General features: G+C 35.3%; 1 protein-coding gene across 2 annotated transcripts in view; it reads right to left on the reverse strand.

Annotated features, from left to right (window-relative positions):
- LOC100867777 (uncharacterized) overlaps positions 1-26,270 on the reverse strand; it is a 116,015-nt gene that overhangs the window by 89,260 nt on the left and 485 nt on the right. Inside the window, exon 1 of one of the 2 annotated variants that reach the window (XM_086907653.1) lies at positions 25,703-26,124. The exons of the other annotated variant lie outside the window; for it this stretch is intronic. The gene's annotated coding sequence lies outside the window, so the exon portion shown is untranslated. Of the gene's footprint in view, positions 1-25,702; positions 26,125-26,270 lie in introns of those variants that run through there. 2 annotated transcript variants of the gene reach the window in all.

Consider the following 26,270-nt stretch of genomic DNA (forward strand, 5'->3'; position numbering starts at 1 on the left):
GCATGCTAAACAGATATATGTATCGCTGGAGTTAATTTTAAAATGTCCCTAAGAATTTTTTCCAATATCGAGAAAAATTTTGAATTATTTAAGAAGATCGCTACGACGATGTTACGTCTAAAAATATCGTGGAATTCGGAACAATATCGCAAAATATCTCGGGACAGATTTTACCTTTCCCCGATATTTTCAATATTCGAACAATGAAAAAGGTACGATATAGTCGTACAACAATAAATATCGGAAGAGTCGATTTCATCGATTCTCCGAAAAATATTTTATCCAACATCGACGAAAAAGTATCCAAATAAATTGTAAAAGATTATCTGTACTGAGTTATATTAAGAATATAATCGAGTTTTCTTTTAAAATTAATTTCTTAATCGCAGGAATTTTCAAATCAATTTTTAAAAAGATATTTCCAATTTCTTTTATATATAAGAGAGGATAACAGAAAGTAATTCCATCTTGGCATTCCCTTCTATTTCGAATCGTTCCGTCAACGTAGTCCAACCCGAAACGCGAGAGATACATTCGTATTAGGTCAACAACATTTAATCAGACGAAGAGCGGTTTGGTAATATTTTCCAATGGTATCGGACGGTGTATTCGATTGATTTCGCTGCATACCCGTGCCTCCATGATGAAAGTTTTCTCGATCAAAGTCGGATAAAGGAATTTACTTCAAAAAGAAATCTTGTTTCATCGGGTAAAAGACTGCGTGTTTCGGTCGTGGAACGTATGCCAAAGCAGTTTACGTCCCCTTCGATACAATTCCATCGCTACGCGTGCCTCGATACCAAATCTACTTACGATATTTTTATATTTCACCGATGATATTTCATTCGATGTAAGATACGGAAAATATCAATTTGATGATCGGGAATAAAAAAAGGAAAAAAAAAATTTAATCCTTTTAAAACCATTCCGCGAAATGTTTTATCACGCGTCTAGAATTATTATGATTTTCTCGATAAACCGTGGTATCTACGAAAACAATTGTTTATTCCGAAGATTAGGTTCAATTTCTATTTTCGAGAGGATTAAATTTATAAACGAACATAATTATTTGAAAAGTTTGACGAGTTTAATCGATATCAATTTCGTGAAAATTCATAATTAAATATTTTGAGTTACGAGAACTACTTCCAAGAAGTACTTGGAATTTTTATCGAATTAGATGATTTTTAGTACGAAATGTCGTGAGAACAGACGGAATGGCGAGTTGTCGGGTAAAGTGTTGAAACACGGAACACGTAGACGTGTACGTCACCGCCGGCAGTTTCATTGCAAGTTTGAAACTTTGGATTTCGAAAAAGATAAGTTTACCGTGAAATTTGCGAGAGAGCGTGAACAATGGAACTTCTTAGAAATTCTCAAAGTGGGAATGGAAAATCGTAGGACGTCGATGCATATAAATAAAGCTGGAACAATCCCGATTAAAGGACAAGGATTTCAATCGGGACTCGTTTAAAAAAGTAACCCACGTGCTCGAAATACAATCTTTCTTTCTCTTTTTAAAGTTCCAATAACAGTCCTCGTAATCGCATTCGATCCTTAACTGTTATTGCGAACAAGTTTCAATATCTCTACGTTACCTTTAATTATAATATATTCTTCCTCGATAATCTTGAATTAGATTAAAAGTTCGTAACGGTAAATCCAAATTTTTTATTCTTCTATTCCGATATCTCGATACGACTTGGACTTACAAGATTAAGCAAGAGCAAGTCCGATATCGCTTCGTATTTTCTTTATTCAAATTTTAAACGAAATTTTATTAATTAATTCATAATTTGAAGAAAACACCTTCTGTATATTTCGCTCGCACCGATTAAGAGTCGAGAGTCTGAAATTTATCGATGCACAATGTCAATTTTTCATTTATAAAAATACGTTCCTCTTATTTCTCCGCGTATAATCGGATTAACAATTAATTGCGGAAATTCAAATTAACCGTGGAAGGCGTGAAAAACGGAATCGCATAAAGGTAGGGATATTAATAATGAAAACACGGATACACGGAGCTGTATTCGCTCGCGCGGTCTGAATTTACCGGAAAAGACGAGGACGACAACTCTTGCACGCGAAATATTCACATCTGATTCGAACGAGTCGAGTATCCGCAAACTCTGTTGCACAGAGATCCAAGAGAATTTGCATCCCGTGCTAAAATTTACCATGCGAAAGCAGGATACGTATTTTATTCTACCACCGTTTTTCCCGCCACGCACTCACGTTTTATTCCAACGATAACGAATCCTTGCTTTGTGGTTTTACGCTTTCTTTATCCCTCTCTCGAAACGTTTCCTCCACACTTTTGTCGAGAAATTAATTCTGGGAATGCGTTTTGGCAATCGAATTTTGCCCACAGCGATTCTCAGTCGTACTCTACTAATCGAATTTTCTAATATTCGAATGCCATGCTCAAAAATTGAAACACTCGTCTTTTAAGTCAATACGATTGGAAAATTATTAATTTATTCGTACAAAGCTACCGTGCGTCCAATTTTCGTTTCATAAATTTATTTTGAAACTCGAGAATTTCGATAACCGTATCGTGATATAATTCTAAGAGATATCTAGTTTCCGTTGCTGCAGTAAGATTCGTCATCGAAAATTTGCCCATTATTAGCGACGATTCGACCGGATTCGAGGAACGTTAAAAATTAATGAAGCGTGAAATGAAATGTAAACACAGTCTCGTTTCTGTCCCGGCGATACTGGTACAATCGTTGAAAACCTTTTCACAATGCTCTCTCGCCTCTTCGCGAAACTTCATTGAAATAACAGTATCGAAACCGCAAATGGAAAGAAGGAACGGAACAGAAGGGAAAAAGATTAAAATACAACTTTGTTACCGCATTTCTTGCGAAAATACGAGATAGAAGATTTTCCGCTACATCGTGTCCAGATATTTCTGGATAACCATACCCGTGAAAAATCGTTATGTATTTTTATCTGTGAATATTTTTAGCCTCGGAAATTCGGCCAAGAAAATTCACGGTGAAAAAAAATGTAAACAATGGGTGTATCGAATAACTGTCTCATAACCGAGCGACCGAAATACCTATATATTTGAAACTTTGTTAAAAGCATCGTGACGGGACAAAAGGATATATATATATTGAAACGCGATCAAACTACTACTCGTGTCATCCATTAGCGATACAATCGCTCGAGAAGGTTAAATTCGAGGGCAAATACAGAGAGTTGGAGGGAAAACAGCTGACGATTTTCAGAATGTAATAAAGCCACCACCACTTCGTACTAATGAATTTTTAATTCTGCTGTTCTGGTGTATCGGCTCGTGTCAAATTACGTTAGCACGTTGCTGTGTGTGTGTGTGTGTGTGTGTGTATATATATATATAAGTGGAAAGAAAGATTTATCTTAGAACGAAACGTTGAAAATTTTATTACGAGAACAATTCCGTGTTTTATCATCGACGAAGATTATTAAAAAAAAAAAAAATCCAACGAATTATTCACTTTCGAGAGATACTCACGAGAGATACGTTGCTTCAAATATACTCGAAGCTTCTGAAAGGAAGAACAATGTTCGCCCTAAGAAAAGGAATTCTCCGAGGAGGAGCGTGCTATTTATCCTTGGCAGAGGGTCGGTTAATCGATCCATGAATCACTTTTCCCCGAATAAAAAAATTCGACAAACACCTATTTCACCCTATCATAATATAAATTCCATTCTTATCCCTGAAAGAGATGCGAAATTATTCTTGGTTGCGTGTTTCTCTTACGCAGTTACAGTAATGCGGTGAAAATGCTGTTCGTGAATAAGCTATCGGAAGTTGTAACACGCGACTATCTACAGGAAATGTTACGTTTCGTGGCGTAGTTTCGCCATACTGGCAACATCCATAAATAGAGTATTAAGAGGAAAGATTGGAATAATCTTGGAAGATAATCGGAAGGAGACGATTGTTGTTCATGCTGGAAGGGAATTTCAGGAGCGCACGATAGGAGAGATAAGAATACGAGGCTTCCAGCTGGCTGACAGACGTATTGACGTATCGTTAACGGTTACGTCAGTGCACGAGTATAGTTGGAACGTTAACACGTTACCTACCATCGAATGGGGTTGAACAAGACAAACCGCGGTATCGATTTTACCGTTTCTCTATGATCGGGGAAAAGAAGGGATGAAACGCGAGCCGCAAACCTCGCTAATCTAGATTCGAATTGTGTCGGCGGGTAGAATGAAGTTGGAAATGAAAAAATAACGAAGAAATCCAAGAATATTGTATCGATTCGAGGAAAAGAAAAGGAATTGATTCAAAATGAATTTATCGCGGAAAAATTCTAATCTTAAAACTTGAAAATATACAATTCACTTTCGAGATCAATTTTATACTTTTGCGAGGCTTTTTCCATGATATACGATGATATTACGTACACGCGCAAATTTTCATTAAATCAATACTTACAAACAGCGGTATAGATGTACCACGCTCAACCAACAATATTGTTTCAATACGTGCGTAAACAAAATCCCCGCAAAATTCTCGATTGAACATTATTCGAAATGGAAAGAAACGTGTTCTCAATCCTAGTTATTCAATTCGAGAAATGTATTTTCTGGAAGGTTGCCCGGATTAAATGAAAATGACATTTCGAAATATGTATTTGAAATGTCATATGTGTAAGAAATTGCCCTACACACAGTCACAGGGCTCGTGGTAAGAATAAAACATCGCAATTTCGTTTCGCCTCGTTCGCCGCGCGGCTTATAATCCCTCCCTTTCTTGCTCATTTTTCTATCTTGGGAGACGCGGCCACTTACACGAGACATCTATCGCTGTTTCATAGCCGCTCGAGAAGCGAGTGTGCTTGACGTGAAGAGGAGCGGTGAGACAGACATCAACGGTATGGTATGACTCAAGGCTTTTACTTAAACGCGTAATCGATATTTCGATTCCACAATGTCCGAGGATAATTGCGCTCGTTACCGACACGAGAAATTTTATCGATTCTCGGTATAAGACGTTCTTAGACGTCCATTCACGCCATCTAATCGTGATCGTGATGATCCCCGATTGATGATTAAATCTGGTTCACGAAGATAGAAAATAGAGTGATTCTCAATAACGCGCGAGATTTGAAATTCTTTAATCATTAGGATGAATACTTTGTTAAATATTTTTAAGTATTGAAAAATTATCGACGTTGTTCGATATTGATTTTAAATTTAAATATTTTAGGTATATTTAAAAGAGGAAATTTTTGAAATATTCACGGAATATCCTAGTGATCTTGTTTAGTATTCCGAGGATGAGTTTTAATTTTGTTAAAAATTAAAAAAAGAAATTATTGGAGACGTATAAATGCATTACATTCGAATTTATAAGTTCAATGGTCGTTTATAGTAGTGAAATAAATTTAATGACACAGAATTCTATTTTTCGGTCACGAAGAAGACCGAAAGTTATCAAATAATAATGCTTGGGATATAGGTCGACCAAATAATCGATAAATCTATAACTTATTCACTATTCCGTATACTAATCCAATCTTTTTTGTAATTTTTTATGTAAAAGCTTTTTAACACCTTTTTGATAGTTTAAAAATGTACTACACCGAGTATAATTGGCTTTATAATACATATTATAACATCAGTTAGTCAGATAACATGTAAATATCATTAATTTAAAAATAATTCATTAAAAAAAATTAAAATTAAAAATTGAAAATAATTGATAAAATGAAATATATGATGATACTTACTGATGAAGACAGTGATGTGTGAATTTTACGTATGATGCATTGAATGAGAATATGAAATGTGCCCAAGCAGATGCTAGATGATTTGTCGCGGAACCAGTTTACTTCTCATCGAATCATTGAAATACCTAAACATATGGAACATCATCAGTAGAAAATAGTGTTCATGATAATATGATAAAAAAACTTAATTATGAAACCGATAAAAGGTCATATTTCTCATAAATTTTTAAATATATTTAATCTTTATGTTACTATTAATTTTGAGATAATTACAATTAAAAAAGCAATTTCATCGAAAAAAAATGAGGGTGAAGCTCATTAATAACGTGTTATAATTTATACGAGCAACGATATAAAATTTTATAGAATTGTTGACACATTGCCGCCATGATGGTTATTGATTAACGATTTAATATAGGATTCTTGTGATTCATTTTTCAATAAGAATTAATTAATATTCATCATTTTTCAATAAGACTAATTACAATACGATTTTCATTTTTAAAAAAACGGTTATATTTCGCTACACATTAAACTCGATTAATAATCCTATATACATTCATTGAAAGTATAAAAATATATATTGTTCGATGACAGATTATTTTAATATAATTTTCATGTTTTTTGATGTTACAATTTTATCGATAGAATATTTAAGAAAGAAAGAACATAAATAATGAAAAATGATATAAATAATTCATAAAAGCGAGGAATACAATTATTATCCAAATATTATTACCCGAATAAAATTTATTGCGTATGTATAGTATGAATATGTAATTCGCTCTATATCGTTCCAGAATTTTTCTTTTTGTTATTTCTTTTACGTTTATGAGTTTTTGTTATTGTTCTTTTTAAACTTTTTTATTATATTCTATCGTGTATATTGCAAAAACGTATAATGCATGTGATTTTTTGTTGATTCTAACCTAACAAACGTTTCGAATTACTTTATAACAATGTTTTATTTAATTGTACTTACATATTAATTTACAGGAAGCAATGGAAAGATTATCTGCTTCTCAAATTTTACTTGATTATACGACGTATTTAAAAATTGAATAACTTTCACTCTTTTGTCATCATTCGATATTTTACATTTCATCCACATATATTAACACATATCATATTATTTATCACGCATTCAAAGACACAACGAATTGCAAATATATAAATATTATATAAACACAATAAACACCATAAACACAAATGTATTAAGTTAAAATCTGCACAAATCGAACACTTCAATAGGTACTACTTGTTCGAAATGCGTAGTAAGAAATTTCGCCGCAATATTAATTATTACGTTAAAATGGCGCTAATATCGATTCTGCGCATGCGATCAGTGCGCAGAGGGAATTATGGGTAAAATATTGCTAAATTTATTTAGTGTCCATATGAAGTGCAAACGGTGAAAGTGCGTCGTAATTAGTGAAACTTTTTAATTGATTAGAAGCAATGGATCAAGATAAAATCATTCATATCAACGATCATCACAACAGGTAACTAAATTTTAACTTTCACATTACGTATATACGTATACATACTTTAAGACAAAAGATTTTTCGACAATAAAAGCGAAATATTATTCAAGAGATTATACCGAATAAATGTCGATATAGGTATCGAGAAAAAACCTTCAAAAGTTTTAGAAATTCGATTAGAAATATATAAAAGTAAATTTTAAAGTAGAATTTTTGTAAGAGTGCGATTAATTTATATAATCTTATTATATATATATAATAATAATCTTCTATATATAATAAGATTATTATATAAAAATTTTTCAAATCGAATAGCATTTTCGTATTGTAAAATCAAACAGTACTCATTATGAAATTTTTAAATACATTTAATTAAACTTTCAAAATTTTTTATATTTTCTCATCGAATTTTCTTGAAATAATTACTTGTAGATTAATTACTTGTAAAGTTTCGCTTGAAAAAAGAAACCGTTAAAGAATTTTTTATATGAACTTTTTTTTTTCGGTTCGTAAAATAACGCAGAGTGAAATTTCACAGAAAATTCGTTTGGTTAATGTAACAGCGTTACAAAGGGTGATCGTGTGGGTAGCCTTGCACGTAAAGATTCTCATTTCTGCCAGCTCATTATTTCGTGGTTGCTAGAAACAGGTGGCCTCTTTCAAATCTATTGGACTTTTAGCACTACGTACTGTATAGATGCTAAATCTTGTCGTTTGAAAATCCAATGGTTATATTCGGAAATTTTCGGATTTCATTATAATTTATAACAATACGCTTTATTCTATTTTACCATATATATATTTCTTTCTTTTCCAAATAGTTTTTCAATACCTTACATGTTGCACAGTTAATAAAATATCTATTTTTTTTACATTTATATTAATATATAATATTAATATATCTACGTAATATATATCTACAGGGTACAACTATAAAGAAGAACGTGTCGAACAAGAGAGATTATCATCGACATATCGAACAGATACAACTGTAACAGAAATTATATACCGAGCAGATGCAACTATAAAGAGATACTATTCTACATGAAGTGGTAAGTCAACAATTTTTTCTTTGAAACATAAAAACAAACAAGTATTTCCGTACGTTAAGTGTGAAGGGATAGAAAAAAAATATAGGAAAAATTTGTTTCCATTAAATACTATTTGATAATTATAAATAAATTCATCTTATATTCCAATAAAACATTATAATATACAACAATTTCTTATACTCGAAATTTCCAAAATGTTGAAACGTACTATTACGAGCGTAACGGGTTATCTCTGAAAAAAAAGATAACATATATGGTGCAATGATAATATCAGAGTGCGTGTTTTACAGAATACAGCCACTTAGTCTCAATTTCAAGCTCGAGTTCAGCCCTGTGTACAGCTGTACACGTCCCACGGTATTATCGTTTCGTCGTGGCTCGCACGTTATGCGATAGCTTTATTTCACGTGTAGCTAGAGCCGAGATTCGATAAAAATGTAAATTTAGGCATATTTATGTCGCGAGTCGATCGCGCGAAAAATTTCAATGCGGCCCCTAGCTTTATCGGTTCTTTATCCCTATAAGTGCACGTATACGACGAGCACCAATTAATAAAATGCTCGTATAAAGGCGAGCATCAATTAGGCTTTAAAAGAAAATATCGATAAATTAATTTGTCCTCTTCCTGCTTAGAAAATCGTTAACTAAGTTCTGAAGATTTTTTATTTTAATATATTTATTAAATAATATACGTTATATATATATATATATATATATATATATATATATATATATATATATTTTTCTAAATTAACCAAATCCAGATCTTTTATCTTAAAGTATTTTTCATTAAACTGATATATATATATTATTATTTTTTTTTTTCAAATTTAAATCAAACTTGAAAATTTGAAAAATAGTTTTTTAGTACAGAAAAAGTATAAGAATCCTATTACAAAAGTAGAACTTAGTTAACGACCTATACATCCTCTATAAAAGTATAGAATTCTTTCCAGAATCTTGAAGAAAAGAAGAAAAGAAGAGAATAATAATAGATTAACAAGTAAGTGGAATACAATTTTTAAGTGTAATCTAGATTTTATGATATTTTTGATGCGAAATGAATATTATAAAAAGATTGTAAAAAGAAAGAGGGGGATAATACTGGAAAAGTGAGAGCTTTCTCGCATTACAAACGATAAAGGTGGCTTCTAGTCGTGGAAAGGGATTAAATGTAAAACATCTTTTGGAACGTGGTCTCTCTTTCTCTTTCTCTTCTCTCTCTTTCTCTTTCACCGTGAAATTATAGACCATAAATATTAAAACGGGATTGCACAACACGTCTCAGAACGTTCACCCTGTAGAAACTTTTTCTCAACTTCTTACTCTCTTTATAGCAAAGATGTGGTAATTTTAAACTTTAAAAATTTCGTGTAATTTATAGATTTTTGTTTATCATTTTTCTTTCGCGTATGTAAGGGATGAGATAAGTTGTAGGATAGAGATGCAATCTTTTATAACTGGAAAAATAAATAAGATGTGTCTATTGGATAGCACATGTATGAAATATCGAGGCGTATTTTAGTAAAAAGTGAGCGAACTATTCGCTCTTGTTTTCCTGTTCGAGGGCGCGTGTCAGGTACTAAAGTATTACCAGTCCATCGATCGTGGGCAACGTCCATAGGAAAGATGCCCCGGTAAATATAGTGGACAAACACTCTTGCTGCTCTAGGCTGATATATTTTCTTTTTCTAAAAAGTTCTTTAGAAAATCTTATAGCCAGACGATAAATATCATTTATATATTTACATAGTAAATATGTAAATACAGAATGAATTGTTTTTTATATTTATTTCGATTATAAAAGAGATAAAAAAAGGAAAAATTTAACACAAATTTCAAGATATTGATTATACAAGGGAAAAAAAAAATTTAAAAGTGTTACTTTTACAAATAAAAAATAACAGGATGAAATTTTGGCGGGTCAATTTTGGTAGATAATTTGCGGTGAAATATTCTATATAAAAATAAATGTAAAATGAAGTTTTTCCGTTGAAATTCTCATTTTCCTGAAAATTAATTTCACTGACACGTTCACGTTGAGGATTTAATCAAATATAGGCAATATCATTTCATAAAAAAAAGAAAAATATATATATTTTTCTATATTTTTAATTTATTTTCTCGCATAGAATAATTATTTCCTCGTGTACTTTTCAAATTTCCAAATTTTCTCCAAAAAACAAAGTTCGAAATTAAAACAATTTAATTTAATTCTAGTTCTTCAATTGCAAGATATCCTGTGCAATAGTCTCGTTTACATACATCGATATTAAATCAATTTTGGATATCTATAATTCGATGAACGATAATATTAAATTATAGATTCGATAGTTGGAACCGGCGGTAATGGTTTTTGTTAACCCTTGTCTCGATATCGGTGAAAATCGGCATAATTCGATTGGCCTCGAGTCGAGTTTAGCGCAAGTACGGTATTCAAAAGGAGACATAAACCAGCGTGGAGTTGTCTCGCCGTATGGTATCGATCCCATCCAATTCTGGAAGGTCAGAAGTGGGATACATCGTTATTAATTGCACATCAGATCGTGCAACACGGTACTAATCTAGATAATTGCGTTGTACCTTGTGGATCGAACGTTCGACTGTTTCAATAAATCGTAGCTAGTTTAATTACCGAATCGAAACATCGAAATATCGGATGGAATGTTTTCGAATAATTGAAAAAGTTATAATTTTTTCTCCGTTCCAACATCCTCATTTCCATATTTAGAAATGTTATTTTGCGAATAAATTCTGTGTGTAATCGACGCATAAATTAGAATCTCGATTAAAATATATCTGCTTTAATCCACGAAGCTGTAGAATAGAACATTTATCATCTTAGACAAATAATTCTTACACGAATAATCTCAAAAATCGAAGATAATTAATTTTCTTTTCATCAAATATCTTCTGATAAACTCAAGATAAATTGTTCCAATTTATCTTCCATTTTGAGGAACGAATAAAAGTTAGCATCGGTTAAGTATCCTTTTTATAGTATGAATTCCGCGAGGTTTCAAAAAAAAAGAACAAAAATGTCGAGCTATTAAGAGAGCACACGAGGGCTAGGAGGGGAAAAATAAACGAATTTTCGCGTGCAATTAACAGAGAGACAGAAACGGTGCTACGAACGAATGGATCTTTTAAAGCGGGTGTCTCGGTGTTTCGAATAGGAAAATATCGTCATGCTCCACGAAAACACTTTAAGCAACGAATCGCTGGCGAAGAGCAGACAAATGCAAACGTTGCGTGAAAACTTGAAACGTGAATCACGCGACACACTACCGCAGTAAGTCAAATAAGTCTTATATCGGTCCCGTTTTCTCCGTTTGAATGGAATTTTTATGCGAATTCTTTTTTTTTTCTTTCGGACGATTAAATATTTGGATCGTTAATTAAGCATCGTTTCGACGCGATCGCGATCGCGTTTAATTATTTGTGCACGCGAAATTGTTTCGTTCCAATTTTCTCGTTTTCTGATCATCTTGTCAAGAATGTAAGAAGTAGACGAAGTTTCTACTGAAGAATAGGAGTTAGCCCTTTCTCTTTTTAAAATTTCGAGAGAACCTCTCTTATTGAGAAATCCCGAGTAATTCGTCCTTGTTTCACCTCGCGCCATTCCCTTCACTCTTAGAAACTTTTGGTTCGTTTAAAGTGAAATTTCTTTTCTAGAAATCCTTTTTAGAAATTCTTTCATTCTCTCGCTTCGATATTTTCAGATTCGAGAAATATGTATCGAACTTTTCTCGTATAAAATTTCTTCGTTGCGAGGATACAAAGGAACCGTGTTTTTCACGATCGTAAATAAAAAGCGTGCAATAAATTTCGTTACATGGAGGTTGATGGCGTCAACTTGGATAATTGTTAGATGCACGTAAGGCAGGTTCGATGGATAATTTCGTGTAACTTGGCACGATAGACGTGAATCGTGTTTGGAAGACGGTTGGTTCTTCCTTCTAGCTATAGAATCGAGTTCAACGCGTGCTTCTAAAAATATCTAAAGAAAAAAAAAAAAAGGAAAATTAATCTTGAATAAATGAGAAAAAGAATTTTCTTCGAACTTATTTAAGCAAAACTTTCTGCCATTCTTTCGCATTCAGATTCTACTTGAAATTATTTCTTTTCTTCGCTAATTTTACAGATCGATCAAAGTATTTCTCCAACGTTTCATTTGACAATTAACGTTCAATTCTATTTACAAAAAAACTAGTTCCTTTCAAATTCTGTCGCATTCAGGTTCTATTTGATTCTATTCTTCTTTTCGTATCAAAAAAAAAAAAAAAAAAAAAAAAAGTCAAAGTATTACTTTCAAAGTTTCATTTGGGATATTGGAAAATCAAGAAGCGAGCATCTCTCTCTCTCTCTCTCTCTCTCTCTCTGTCATTGTTGACCAAACGTCTGTCGCATAGCAGCGCGTTAACGTAGTTGGTACACAACGCGAAAGTTAACTTTACCTATTCATCAGTTGACCAAACATCTGGTGACCAAATTGAAACGTTTTCATTGCACTCCAACTCTTCTCTTTCTCTCCCCTGCCTCTCTCTAACGACGTTGCTCCTCGATGGTGGAAGCTTCAAAACGAGAAATGCAAATTCCGCTTGTCCGTGAGTGTCGAACGTGCAATTAAGTTCCTTGGAAAGGATAGCTCGAATAACATTAGATTTCAAACCCGTTTCTCTGTGTAGCCAGGTCGAAAATGAAGAACGCGATTACTAAAGAACTCGTTGTTTAGATTCGTTGCATCGTGAAAGAAAAAAAAAGAAGAAAATAAATGTAACGTAGTCATCTTTGTACGGAGACTACGTTTCAAATTCATTGTTGTGAAATTTAGTAGCGAACGACGAAGTGTTTCCATTTTTATCGATTGAACCTTAGAACGAGTAGTTGTGAATGATATACTTTGAAAAAAAAAAAAAAAATAGAATTAACATCGTTGCTTTTTTTCAGACGAATATTTGAAAGTTTAAAAAATTTCGTTTCAGATGCATCGATCCATTCGTTATCTTTTCTTCCCGATTAAAAAGATTAAATTCGCTTGAAAAATGATTCGCTGCTTAATTTTCTTCCATTTTCTCCCATTTTCTTTTTCACCAAACGCTTCAACATAACATCACGATGCCGAGATAAAACTGGCTTCGTTAATTGCGAACTTTTTCTTTGTTATCGACTATCAAGGAAACTTTTAATTAATCAAATTATTCGAGTAACTCGAATAACGTAGGGCACGATTATTAATAACTCGTTCCACTCTCTTTAATCATCGAACAGAGCAATATTATTACGTTAGATAAGGTCAAATTTAGATTTATACCGCGCGATTTCATTGTGAAACGTTAGTTTACGTCAGATCTAGATTACGTTGGATTCGGGTTAAGTGTAAGATTGGAAGGAAATCTTTCGTTCGTTTCGTCCTTGAGGAACGATCGTACACTCGTACACTTGCTCGTTCAAATAGAAATTTATAGTTACGATGAAACTTTCATTGAACTTCCGATGCTCGCAATTCCCTATTTCCAGAATAGTTCAACAAGTTGTAGTTACTTTTGAAATAGTATCGTTTCTTCTCTGTCGTAGAAATAGCAGGATTATTTCAGCTTAAAAGTTCGAATTGTTCGTACGGAAGAATAATAAGAATGATGCCCTTATTAGGAACGATCGTTCTTGGACGAGTGGGTGAATGGAGATGGATGGAAAAATTAATAGAGGATTCTTTATGACAATTATATGCTGGGATAACAATTGCATTTCATCTTTAGATAATCTTTCCTATCTATAATTATGCCTGTCAGAGAGATTCGAATGGAACAAAACTCTATTTCCTTCTTCTTCGAAACCACTTTCTGATCTCATCTCTATTATTATCTCAGCCCTGTCTGAAACAGCTAACCTTGCCAGAGAGATTCCTTTCTTTCCCTTTTCCTTTTTCGACCGCCACTATCTAATACCACTATCTATTCGTAACTACAAATATTTATCCAAAATGAACAAACAAGCTCAAAATTTACTCGATTATCCATTTACTCGATGCTCGCACAGAGATACGCAGAACTCGCAATTACAACAAGTGTACACGTGTATGCGCGTTCCAGTTAATACCATCCGGTCGAGGATGGTACACTCGAACGATTTCGTTGGCCGGTGTGGATACTGGCCGATGGTAATCTCACCATAACCGGAAACACTTTCCACATTATGTGTTATCGCGGCAATTCTCCGGTGGTCGATTTAATTTTCTCCTCGGTCGATCGATCGGCCGAGGGGAGGGGACGTAATCGTACTCCACTCGGGTTAATTCTTCCGTTACAACTGTCAGCCATGAAATCGTCCAGGGATAGGGATAATTGCAATCGTCGAGAGGGATCTCGCGTAACGAGGCCGATTTCACGTTAACTAAATGTTATTTCGACGCGTTGCGTGCCCACCTACGTAACGTCTCTCTCACGTGACGAACTCGAATCTTCCTCGTTCCTGCCCTCGGCTCGATCATATTACGATGATGGAAATGCCTCTCTCTTTCTTTGTCCCTTTTCTTTCTGGCTTAGCCATCTCCGCGCAACTAGAACAATTTTAATCGCTAATTGCAAATACGTAATATTGAATTACGTTTGAATTTAAATCCGAACATTAATGGCCGATAATGCCAGGGTAAATGAAATTTTCGTAATAAATTTGCAATTCCCGTTTTTGTATCAATTCGTTCGAACAGGAAGATGTTGCTCGATCGAGAATGGGTTTTTTTTCGTTGCATTTAATCCTCCTTTGAGGAGAGGAGGGGGTGATTCCGTGCTATTCTTTTTTCCCTCCTCCATTTTCCTTGAGGAAGACGCGAGGATAAAAACGGCGTTTTAATTGGACACGAAAGTAAAACGTTGAGTTTTATTCTAGTTGTATGTAGAAGAGTGGCCTACTATATGTATATATTTATATATATATATATATATATATATATATATATATATGTATTTTTTCATTGAATTCACTCGACGCGGTGAACTGGATTCATGATTCCAGATTAGTCGGAACTTAGTCCAGCGCATTTACTTTGGCAGACCTAGTTAAGTCTCCGTGTTGTTAAGATAAGTCCGCGGGAGCATTAAGATTACCGATTACGTGTCACACGATAGATTTAAGTACGCGTACTTAGAATATTGTTAGTACGATGTTAGATACAATGCTAACTTTATTTATCGAAGGAATCGAAATTGACGACAATAATGAAATTACTTGTTTTCTTTTTTTTTTTTTTTTTTTATAATAATCGTAAGAGAGTGAAAATCCATTTTACCATTATTTTCAACATTATTTCAAAAAGAAGAAGAAACTTTATACTTCTACTTTACCGTACAGAATACCGGGAATTTCGAAACTGTGTTAAACGTACAAGATCGGTAGAAGAAGAGGGGAACGCGATGCATAATTCTTGCTATGTTCAGCGAATCTCGCAAGTTCCGGTGTGTCGAAGCACCAAGGGAGCTCCCCTCGTTCGATTTCCATCGCGGAGGCGTTGTGTTTCTCGTCGGTCGTGTTCTATGTAACACGTTTGCATTGGTAATGCGTCGTGTCGTACGTAAATCGGGGCATATGCATGAACCAAATACTGCACGACCAAAGCATCGTCTGTACTACTGATAGCGCATCTTCGGGTAATATCGGGCAACTTCGGCCAACGTTCGGCCACCTGCGAACAATATCGGGCGAGATCGGGCAGGATCGCGCGCAACGTAAAAGGCCCAGTAGAGTTTTTCTGTTAGCAACATAAAGTACAGAAAGTGATATTGAAAAACGCGGTGAGTATTCCGTGGCAATTATTATTCGAACGAGAGAGAAAAAAAGGAAAAAGTGCATCGTCGATTCTTCCCAACGGCCGCCTCGTTATTGCCTCGTCTATAATTAGTTTTCAATTATACTTTCGTTTACTTTTCAACGCTCCTTTTAATAAGCAATCGTCTACTTTATTTCCATTCTTTCGTTTTTCTCGACGTTTACGTTTATCCACGATCAAATTATCGGATACGTGTTTCTAATGATACGATTCCACCGTGACTTCGCGTGACGGAAGAGTATACCGTTTTTATAGAATACTTTTTAATACGCGATAAATTTATCTCTCTTGTCGTTATCCGTTTATTATCTTGTTATTATCTGTTGGTATTATTTTTCTTGGTTTGTTTGATCGATCCAAGGGATGTAACGTTTTAACGATTATTAACAATCACGGATAGTGTTGTTAAATGCTGATATAAAGGATTTTGTTTAAATCAAGGCATTTTATATCAAGAATCGATAGGAAATATCGATTAGAAGATTTATGAAATTGTCAATTTGGCTTTTTATAAATACCAATTTTTAATGATAATGATCATTTCGAAGAGTAGACGTTGTAATATATTAGTAATACCTGTTTATTTTAATTCACTCGTTATCAGTTTAATTTATCCTCGTAGCAGTAAAGAAGCAAATTATTAAAGAGAGATGGAATTTTTTCGATATTTTTTTCAAAGTTTCGTTCTTCTTCAAATTACAAAGCGCAAGTGTACTTATCATTAGAACCGAAACGGAATTAAAAGTTTATATTATATTTTATCCAGTCTTACCTTCAACTTTTCCCTTCATTCGCACACGTTTTGAAGCCGAGCACCGATAAATTAATAAGAAATGCGATCGAAAATCCTCGTATCTAGTTTTTTTCCCTGGGAGTGCGATTGATAAGAAATCGTTCCTTTCTCGCTCGGCTAATAATTTATTACTTGAATATGCTTTCGCGTTCTTTCGTCGGCATCGAAAGGAGAAAGAGCGATATTACTTTTTATCTTCGCTGGTAAATTGCGCCAACTTCTCCCCTTTTGCAGCCATTGCGCGAGTAACAGTGTCTGCAAATTTTTTACACGGATGCCTTTCCAAGATCTCTCAATTTAAGAAGGAAATATAAATAAACGGTCTGGCACTGATTCCCTCTTTCTGCAACTCTCCGTTTTAAATAATATTCAGAAACGTCAAACACCAAGAAATAAGCTTGCTGAAAATTATCAAGCCAGACTTTTTTCCTTCTCTTCTTTTTCTCTCCCTTTTAGATAGTAACGAGATTTAGAGGAAATGTAACAAAGTATCGAGAATTATTTTCATCGTCGGATATTTTTATTTAAAAAAGTTTCGTCAAGGATTATTATAACTCGATTTCTATCTCGACTTCCATTCCAAAACTTCCATCCGCAAACATGATTTCCATACTCGAAACTTTCCTTCCAATTAAACTATCGTCCATTATCGTTTCGAATCGAAGAGTTTACAGTCGCGTAGTTTTACTCCGAGGTTTAAATCATAGAGAATCATTTCCAAGTCTTCTTCCCGCGATAATATTCCGTACGCCCGCGTCAGAATTGTGGAAATTTTCGTTTAAATTTCATATTCGGCCGAATTATCGTTTCGAATTTAAAACTCTATCACGCGTTGATCAGAGGGAAATGATCTTTCGGATTTCCATTTCCACTTCTCCAAGTAGAATTTCACGACTCGATGGAAGGACTCGATGTAGAAATTCAACCGTGATATACATACATATATATAAGAAGTTTTTCATTCGTTATGGAAAAAGTAATTCAATGGATCAACGAATGCTCGAACGTTTTCAACGGTGGTGGATTATAGTCGCGGAGGAAATGGTTGAAAGTTTTATAGGGAATAGGATGTCCACAGTTTACGAGCGTGATTTCGAGAAACTATGCAACAAACTCGTACCAGGTGGTTGGAACCAAGGTCTGCCTCAAGGACGATGTAATATTTGAATCGTAAACTCGAGGAGAAAATTACCACCGCGGAAGGATAGTATTCGAATATCGTGCAAATTTGGATAAATAATATAGTTTCGCTCCGTGAATATTTTTTTTTTTTTTTTTTTTTTACGAATAATTAGAGAGGAAGCGGAGGAAATAAAAATATACGAAAAATTGGCGAAGATTTGTAATAATTTAGACGAATTTTAGACGAATACGAATATATTTATATGCTAATACGAGTTGTTGAATTATTGTAAAGGAAATGAAATGCATAATATACGTATAAGATCGTAAAAAGAAAAGAGTCCATAATTTTTAGGAGGGTCAGGTAGTAACCTCCTGCTGATAAAATAACATCTTCCCTTTAAAAACGTTCCAGCTGTGATGGATGTAACTTGCTGAACTTTTAACTGCCTACGGTAAAAAAAAAAAAAAAAGAAAAAGAGAAAAATGTTCATGCCTCGTGACCTCGTAAATATTGAAACGCTTAATTGAAGAAAATTATACTTGGGGACACCGACAACCTGGATATAGATGGCAATTAACTTGGCTAAATAATTCAGCCGAGATCACGTGGTGGCGCGTATTAATTAGGTGCACAGTCACGCGAGTATCAAACGCATAATTAAAATGCGGATGATTATTTTTTCAAGGGGGGGAAAGAGGAGAAGAAGAGGAAGGGCAAAAAAGAAGAAAGAAAGGAAGAAAGAATCGAAAGGAAAAAATAAATAGAGGGATAAAAGAGAGGGGGTGGGATGTAAGAGTAATTTGATTTTAAGAAAGCACGAGCGAAAAGAAAGGCGGGGGGGGGGGGAGGATGGAGGGAGAGGTTGATGGGTGGATCAACGAAGGTTGTTACTTTTTACGATGCTGTTACAAGCTTTTAGTAATGCGCCATAAAAGCCAGCTTTTTTTCAATAAACCGCGTATAAATAAATTTCGTAAACGCGAGAATCGCATCGGGTTTCTCGAAACAAGGTAATCTCGACCATTATTACTGTTCAAGATTACTACGTTAAAATTTTTCTTCTTCCTACGTGAATTCTTTCGAATAACGAATAATTATAAAATATCTGTTGGAATTCGAGTAGCAAGGTTTATCGTTAAGATTAATTAATATCCACGCGATTGGAATTTCGAAAATTCAGATCCGTGTTCCGGAACGAAGTTACTTGTTACCCCGCGAACATGAACATGATATGTGAGGTTGAAGTTTCAAATGTTGAGCTTTTGTTACGAAGCAGCGTTAAATTTTGACTCATCATTTTTCCTCGTACAATTTTAATTGCGTTAAAATTAACGTAAATAATATATTGTTGTTCATACATCGGTATGAATGATCACGTTTCTAAATATCAAAATCCAATTGTAAATTTCAACAGCCTTGCACGATTAATTAGATCTCTAAATTAAATCTTTTTAACATCGATGGCTAAATTCCAAGATTATTTGTGTCGACTCTTTCGAAAAATTTCCAATTTTTGTAATCTCAGAAACAATCAGGATATTGCGCACCCTTGTTCATCAAATAAAACGCATAAATTTCATTTTAATTTTCGCTTCGAATCGATCGAAAAGGAATTTTAATTCGAAACTATTCGTCCAATCGTGAAACAATCTATCGAATTTCCTTCCATATTTAATAGAAATTCCTTGTTTTCTTTTTTCTTTTTTTTTTTCTTTTCTCCTATGAATCTTGACAACTGGACGAAAAATTCGACTCGTTAGTTTCGATCGGTCTTTTCGACGCGGCATCGCAATTAACTCGTCCCCAAAGTTAAATGTAATTACGCGGTGTTACGAGTAATTGAATATTGATTTTTAAGTCGTATCGGCCACACCGAAATTCGAATTTGTTGCTCGAAAACGAGGACAAAGTGTCGATGCATCGAAACTTGGCCGGACAATTTTCATAATTTTCGAATTTAATTTTTCGAACCGGCTCGATAAACACGGTGGATTAATAATATTGATTAATCGTATCGTTCATTGTCTTTTTCGTTTATTTCACGATAATCGTTCCAATTTATTCCTCGAATAAGAAGAATATTGGATCCTCCAGCAAAATTGAAATTATAATAATTTGAATTCGCTTCGATCGCGCAATTTGCCTTCAGTGTTTTTGGATAACATATTTCATTATTTATTTGAAGCGAGATTATAGTGAATTACATTTTAAAATATCGCTCGAATTGCGGTGGAAGAATATTTAAAGCAATTTCTTTTTTTTTTTTTTCACGTGGAATTGCGATAAAATAGGATCGCTTTGATCGTAGATCGTCATTTGTTCTTTTTCATTTGTTTGCTCAAATTTGCTCGAGACGGGCAATTAGAATCGGGAAATTTTATCAGAAAATTCGAAAATATATAAATTTTGAATCGTGGAAACTCGTCTTCGTTTCTGAACAAATTCCAAAGAAATTCTAAAAATTTTTCAAAGTATAAAATATAAATTTTAAACCACGAAGATCTTTAATTCGAAAGAAAATTCTAGTCTTTAGAAATTCCGGATCCATAAATCTCATAAAGAATAGAAAGCGGAGAGAAGAATAGAGGCTGGTGTACGAGTGCATCCGCATTCTCTCAACTTCATAATTCAGAAGTTGCTTGGTATTTTTCATACACCTTTAACACTTGTTTTTCTTCTTCTTTTTCTTTCTTTGTTTTTTTTTTCAACAAATACGTTGAAAAGTTCTCGTGGCGCGAACAACGAATCCGTTGTATGAAAACGTTCGTTCACCTGTCGAATCGAGACGTGAAGTAACTTCCGGTATGAGGGTATGAAAGATATATTACGGTATTCATCTTGGAACCAGATGAATACTTGGAACGATCGATATATTCAACGAAACAACGTTCGCGGAACCGTTCAACGCGAAATCGTTTGTTCGAACTCATCGTTTCTCCTGATTTCGAGTTTCCGCCTTGATGAAAGATCGACGTTCGTTCGTTTCCTCTGCGCTTTTAATCACTCTTTAGACTTGCGATATTTGTACATTTTTTCTCCCTGCACATTTTGCTTCGTCTATTTTCGGATCATTTACAATTTTAATTTTATTGCATATTCTATAAAAAAAGAAATATTATATAATTCCATCTGATATCGATAATTTTACTTCTGTTTATCTTCGTGTCACTTTTAATTCATTCTAAAAAGATTTTTGAAAAGAAAAAAAAAGAAGAAACGTTTGTTGGGAGGAGGAATAGTTTTATAAACGATGCATGCAGGCCATATATTACAATATCCATCGTTTCCTTGGGAACGATCGATAATAAGAGAAATGTCAACGTCGTAAAAGTTCAACTCCTCCGCTATTTTAGTCGTCCCCTCGATTCCCATTTACATTTAGGATTTTCCGCCGGACGAGAAAGAAAACTTGGACCGATAAAGCGAGAAACTTTTTAGAGGAAACGAAGCGAGCGTTCGAACCTTTTTTTCTCTCCGTGGTATTACAGATGAAAGAAAGAATATCGACAAGTCGCGTGTGTTCTGTAAAAAAAAAAAAAAAAAAAAGAAAGAAAGAAAGAAGAAGAAATATATGATACCATCTCGTGCTGTGCAGTGTTCCCGGAAAATAGAATTTTCATGTTTGTTTCGTATTCCTTCTCCAAACATTTATAATATGGAAATAATTATTTCGTGCTTTGAATTTCAAAAATTTCCATCCACTCCTTCCATCTCTAAATATTCATGATATAATTCTTCTCTCCGTGCTCTTCAATTCGATATTTTTATTCGCTCGATACAAATTTTATTCTCGCGTTATATTACAAGCCGATTGTTCCCAAAACACGCGCTTCCACGAAAAGCTATTCTCCTTAAAATCGTTATTCTAATACCAACGAAAACGGACAGTTCCGGGCAAAAAAAAAAAAAAAGGAAGAAAAAAGAAGATAAGACTTTAAAACCCGCTTCTGTCCCACCGCAGATTATTTCCATAACCAGCGCAGGTGGTTTCCTTTTTATCCTACCACCCAAAGCAGAAATATTTAGCATTTTTGTCCAGTGACGGTGGTCACGCAATTATGTCGCGATGTTAACCGTCATAACGAGTTACTTTCCTTGGCTCCGGGAACATTTAATTTCGCGTATTCCGCGTCCCTGATAATTTTCCATCCGCCAAAGGAAAAAGGGAAGAAACGAAATTACCGTTTCCAAGAGGAAGGAACGGGTTCCTTGTTGTACGCGAAAATTCGATCGTCGAATTCGTTCGAATGCTTTTAGTTTAATTTCTCGAGTCGAAAATTGGGGAGAAGCAAGATATCCGTAAAAGTGGAAGGAAATGAAAGGTGTTTGCATTCGCGGTTCGCGAAATGTTTAAAACTCGACTTAAAGAGAGTAGAGAGGAATTAATCACGATGTTCGACGAACAGAAACTGTCTGTAAACTGGGTTAATCAAGTTTAATCTTGGAGGGGGGGAAACTGGAAGTAAATCGAGACGGTAAATGCAAATTTCACGAGATCAAGGATCTCGTTTGGAAGATTAATTTTTCTCCACCGTAACGAAACTATTCGACCAACTTAAATTTATCTTCATCTTTTAATTTCCAAAAATTTTCCCCAACCGACCCCGTTTCGAATCTGTCTCTCGTTAAGTTTCGTTTCGTTTTTCTTCCCTCCCCCCTCCTGTCTCCCTCGTTACTCGGTTAATATCGTTTAAGTGAAATCGCGGGGCACAGTGACAGCGTTCATTAAGTTTCGCACAGAGTATTCGGCCCTTTGTATAAACGGACGCAAACACACCCTTTGAGACAGGATCGATACCGTTATTATATTCCAGTCGCTTTAACTGGCATTCGCGTCGCCGAGCTTCGACCCCCATCGCGACCAAATTAAGCGGAAGGATGGAAATATAGCAGGCAAAGTATGAAATTTCGAACGAACGAGATGCTCCATTTCATCTTTTAAATCGTCGCTTGGATCTCTTTGGTTGGAGTGGCGGAGAATAGTTAGGCGTCGAGGTAAATCGAAGTACGAATTTTTTAACGTATCACGCTTTCTCGTGAAATCTTGTCTCGGTAAAGAATCTCACAGAGAGAATCTTCGAACAGAAATAACCGGTTTAATTCTCCCTGTGAAAGTGTAAACGTTCCAACGAGTTTCTTCTTATCGATTAATTTTTAAGAAAGTAGGCAGAGCTTGATCGATCTTCTTTAAGCGGAACAATTTGATCCCGGTGGAAGTTTGTCTCGCGAAAGACGGACCTTTTCCCGATATTTTTCAACAAATTAACCTCCAACCGAGTTTCTATTAATATTCGAGGAAAGTTGCGCGAGGAGTAAACACAATTGGAGGAAGAAAAATTGATAGCTGGCGAAGAAAGGGAGGCGTTCGATTTTGTTCCAACCACGGGCGAATGACTTTTCTCCACCTTTCAATCGAAACTGGATCAGCCCAGTTATGCGTGGAAAATTGTATATTCTTTCCAAATAATTCTTAACAACGATACACAAAATTTCTCTCCTATCGAACTTCCACCCCTAATATCCGTAATTTCCATTCCCTTAAACTCTTCCCTCTCTCTTTCTAAATTTTGCCTAATCTCGCAACAAAATCGAAAGCATTATCAACCGTCTGTGTATATGATCAATTTTCTCCCTCGTTCGCGAAAAGGAAGAAAAGCGTGGAAAATCGGAGAGGTCGATCACGGTGGAATAGGAATGTGGGGAAAGTGGCCATGTTGCGGGTGCTTCGTGGGATTAAACAAACAACCGTGAGCGAGCACGCACACTCGGAATCGTCGGACACACCCTTCCGCCTTTGGCGGAAATTCGTCGACGCGAATCTTCGAAAAAGGATGATCAATTTTTCGTGGCTTTGATGAGAATAATCGCCGAGTTTCTCTCGCGTAGATTCGGGAAAATGGAATTCGAACGATTTGAATATTTTGTTTCGTAAGTTTTGGGGGGACGTCTATTCCTATTTCCCACACAATTTTCTAATTTATCCGGTATCCAATTATTACATTTTCGACCGAAAGCAGCGGTACTCGTGAATGGGATATGGATAAACTGGCTTCGAAAGGAAGTCTCGTTAAATTTCAGTAGGTCGCTGGAAGATATAAAATGTTTCGGAAGGAAAGGACATACGATCGCTTCGTATCCAATTTAAATAAAATATCAAACGTTCTTTCAAATTGCACCCGAATTCCGCCCCAATTAAATTTCGTTTCGATCAATCAGATAAAGAAATATCAAACCAAGAATTGAAAAAAATTCTTTCATTTTAATCGTGAAAAATTCACCAACTTCTCCTGCAAAAAATCACCCCTTTATTATATAAGGAACGCACTCTTCCTTTTAAAGAAAAAAAGATCGAATCCACCGATCACTTCGTTCCACCGATCAAGCACGAGAAAGAGGGAAGCACCTCGAAAGAGGCGAGAAGCGAAAACGATTGGAGTTCGCGCGAAGGTGCGCCATTGTACGGAATGAAAGGATGTCCCGATGCACGCGCTTCTGTAGCCCGAGCGAGCGAGATGAAGCGGCGAACAATGGAGGGTAATGGAAAAGGGCAGAAGCGGAAGAACGGAGCCACTTGTTACGCGCAACCCGTTCGTCTCGCAACTTGTCTCTTCGGTTCGTCGTACGTTTATTTCGGTGAATATTCGCCGCCCGATCGATATCGTCCTCGTTCTACCAAGAACGTCTACGGCAGGGATCGTACCGCTCCAACACGTCCACGTCGATCCTCGTCAAAATCGTGACCGATTAATTTTGGAATAGGAATAAGAAACTCGTGTTGCGTTATATCGTAGCGAAGTGAAATTCGTATTGTAATTAAGATATTCGTCGTAACGTTAGGAGAAAAGTGAAGGGTGAAATCGCGATCGAAAATCGGAACAGGTTAGCGTGAACAATTTTGATTAACTTCGATTAACGATAGATACAAGGAAAAGTCAACGAAGCTTAGAAATTTTTCTAAGTGTATCGAGTATTTGAATGGGCAAATATTATTTTTTACGTTGCGTTGTTACGATTACGAAAGACGCTGTAACATCACTGACGTCCGATCGATTTCTTGGCAAAAAGGGCGAGTAAACAAGTATAACGCGAGAACAACAAGAAAACTTCCCTTTGTCGAAGAGTCTCAAATTCAAATGAATCGGCGAGTTTTTTTTTCTTTCTTTCTTTCTCTTCGAAAATACCAATCTCGACGAGTTTCAACTTGAAAATTTTCACAGTTTCTTTTTTTTTTTTTCTTCACCAGGCGGATCGATGACTTTTAAGAAATTCAGAAGGGCCGTTTAAAATTCTCACGCGATAGATGGAATTGGCGAGCGTGTGCCCCGACCTATTTCTCTGTTTCCCTATCCAATTCGAACGTGGTAATACGCGCTTCCTTGAAATTTTCACGCAACTTGGAAATAAACAACTCGATGGTCTCTTTCTCTTCCCGGAAATAGAAGATTCCTCCACTTGAAAAAGCGGAATATCTTTTCAAAGTTGCACCGAGCATGATGCTTCTCGGAGAAAGAAGGGAAGTGAGAGAAGAGAAAAGGTTCGTTGGAAGGTTTCAAAGAAAGTGCTTTTTCTCTTTCTTTCTTTCTCTCTCTCTCTCTCTATCTATCTCTCTCTCTCTCTCTCTCTCTCTCTCTCTCTCTCTCTCTCTCTTTCTTTAAAGGAAAACGAAACGAGTTTTACTCACATCCGTTTCAATCTGGCGTAATTAGTTCCAAAGATGGAGGGTGTTTCGTGCGAATTTTAGCAGACAATTTAATTAGAGAAAAATCTTCCGTGAGGCAAATTTCGTTATATCCCCGTCACCACGAACTTCGATCCGGTTCGACTCTTGTCGAGAATAGGTAACAGGTGTCCGACTGGTATTCGTCGATCCCGTGAACAAATATGCACCTTCCACCCTAATTTCTTCCTCCCCAATACCGACGAAACTTTAACGACTTTTCCTTACCTCTTTTTTTCTTTCCTTTCCTTTTTCCCCTTTTTTCAACTGATTTTCAACTCGATAAAAACTCGATACGGCGCGCACGTTAAAGAAAACACGGTCAACGTAAAATTCCACTCGACGTTGAAACGTAGTTTCGTCCACACGATAAACACACGATAATATCAATTCCTCACTTGCTCGATTTTCCCGCGAGTAACGGTGCTCGAAAGGTGCTCACTTGTTCACGGGGGGAGGAGGGGGAGAGGAGGGGAGAGGGGCGTCGATCACTGATCACTCATACGACAACGTATCGAATCAAACACCTCTA

The sequence above is a fragment of the Apis florea genome, unplaced genomic scaffold, assembly GCF_048593485.1.
Source record: "Apis florea isolate Af1SG1 unplaced genomic scaffold, ASM4859348v1 contig_2897_pilon, whole genome shotgun sequence".
NCBI lineage: Eukaryota > Metazoa > Arthropoda > Insecta > Hymenoptera > Apidae > Apis > Apis florea.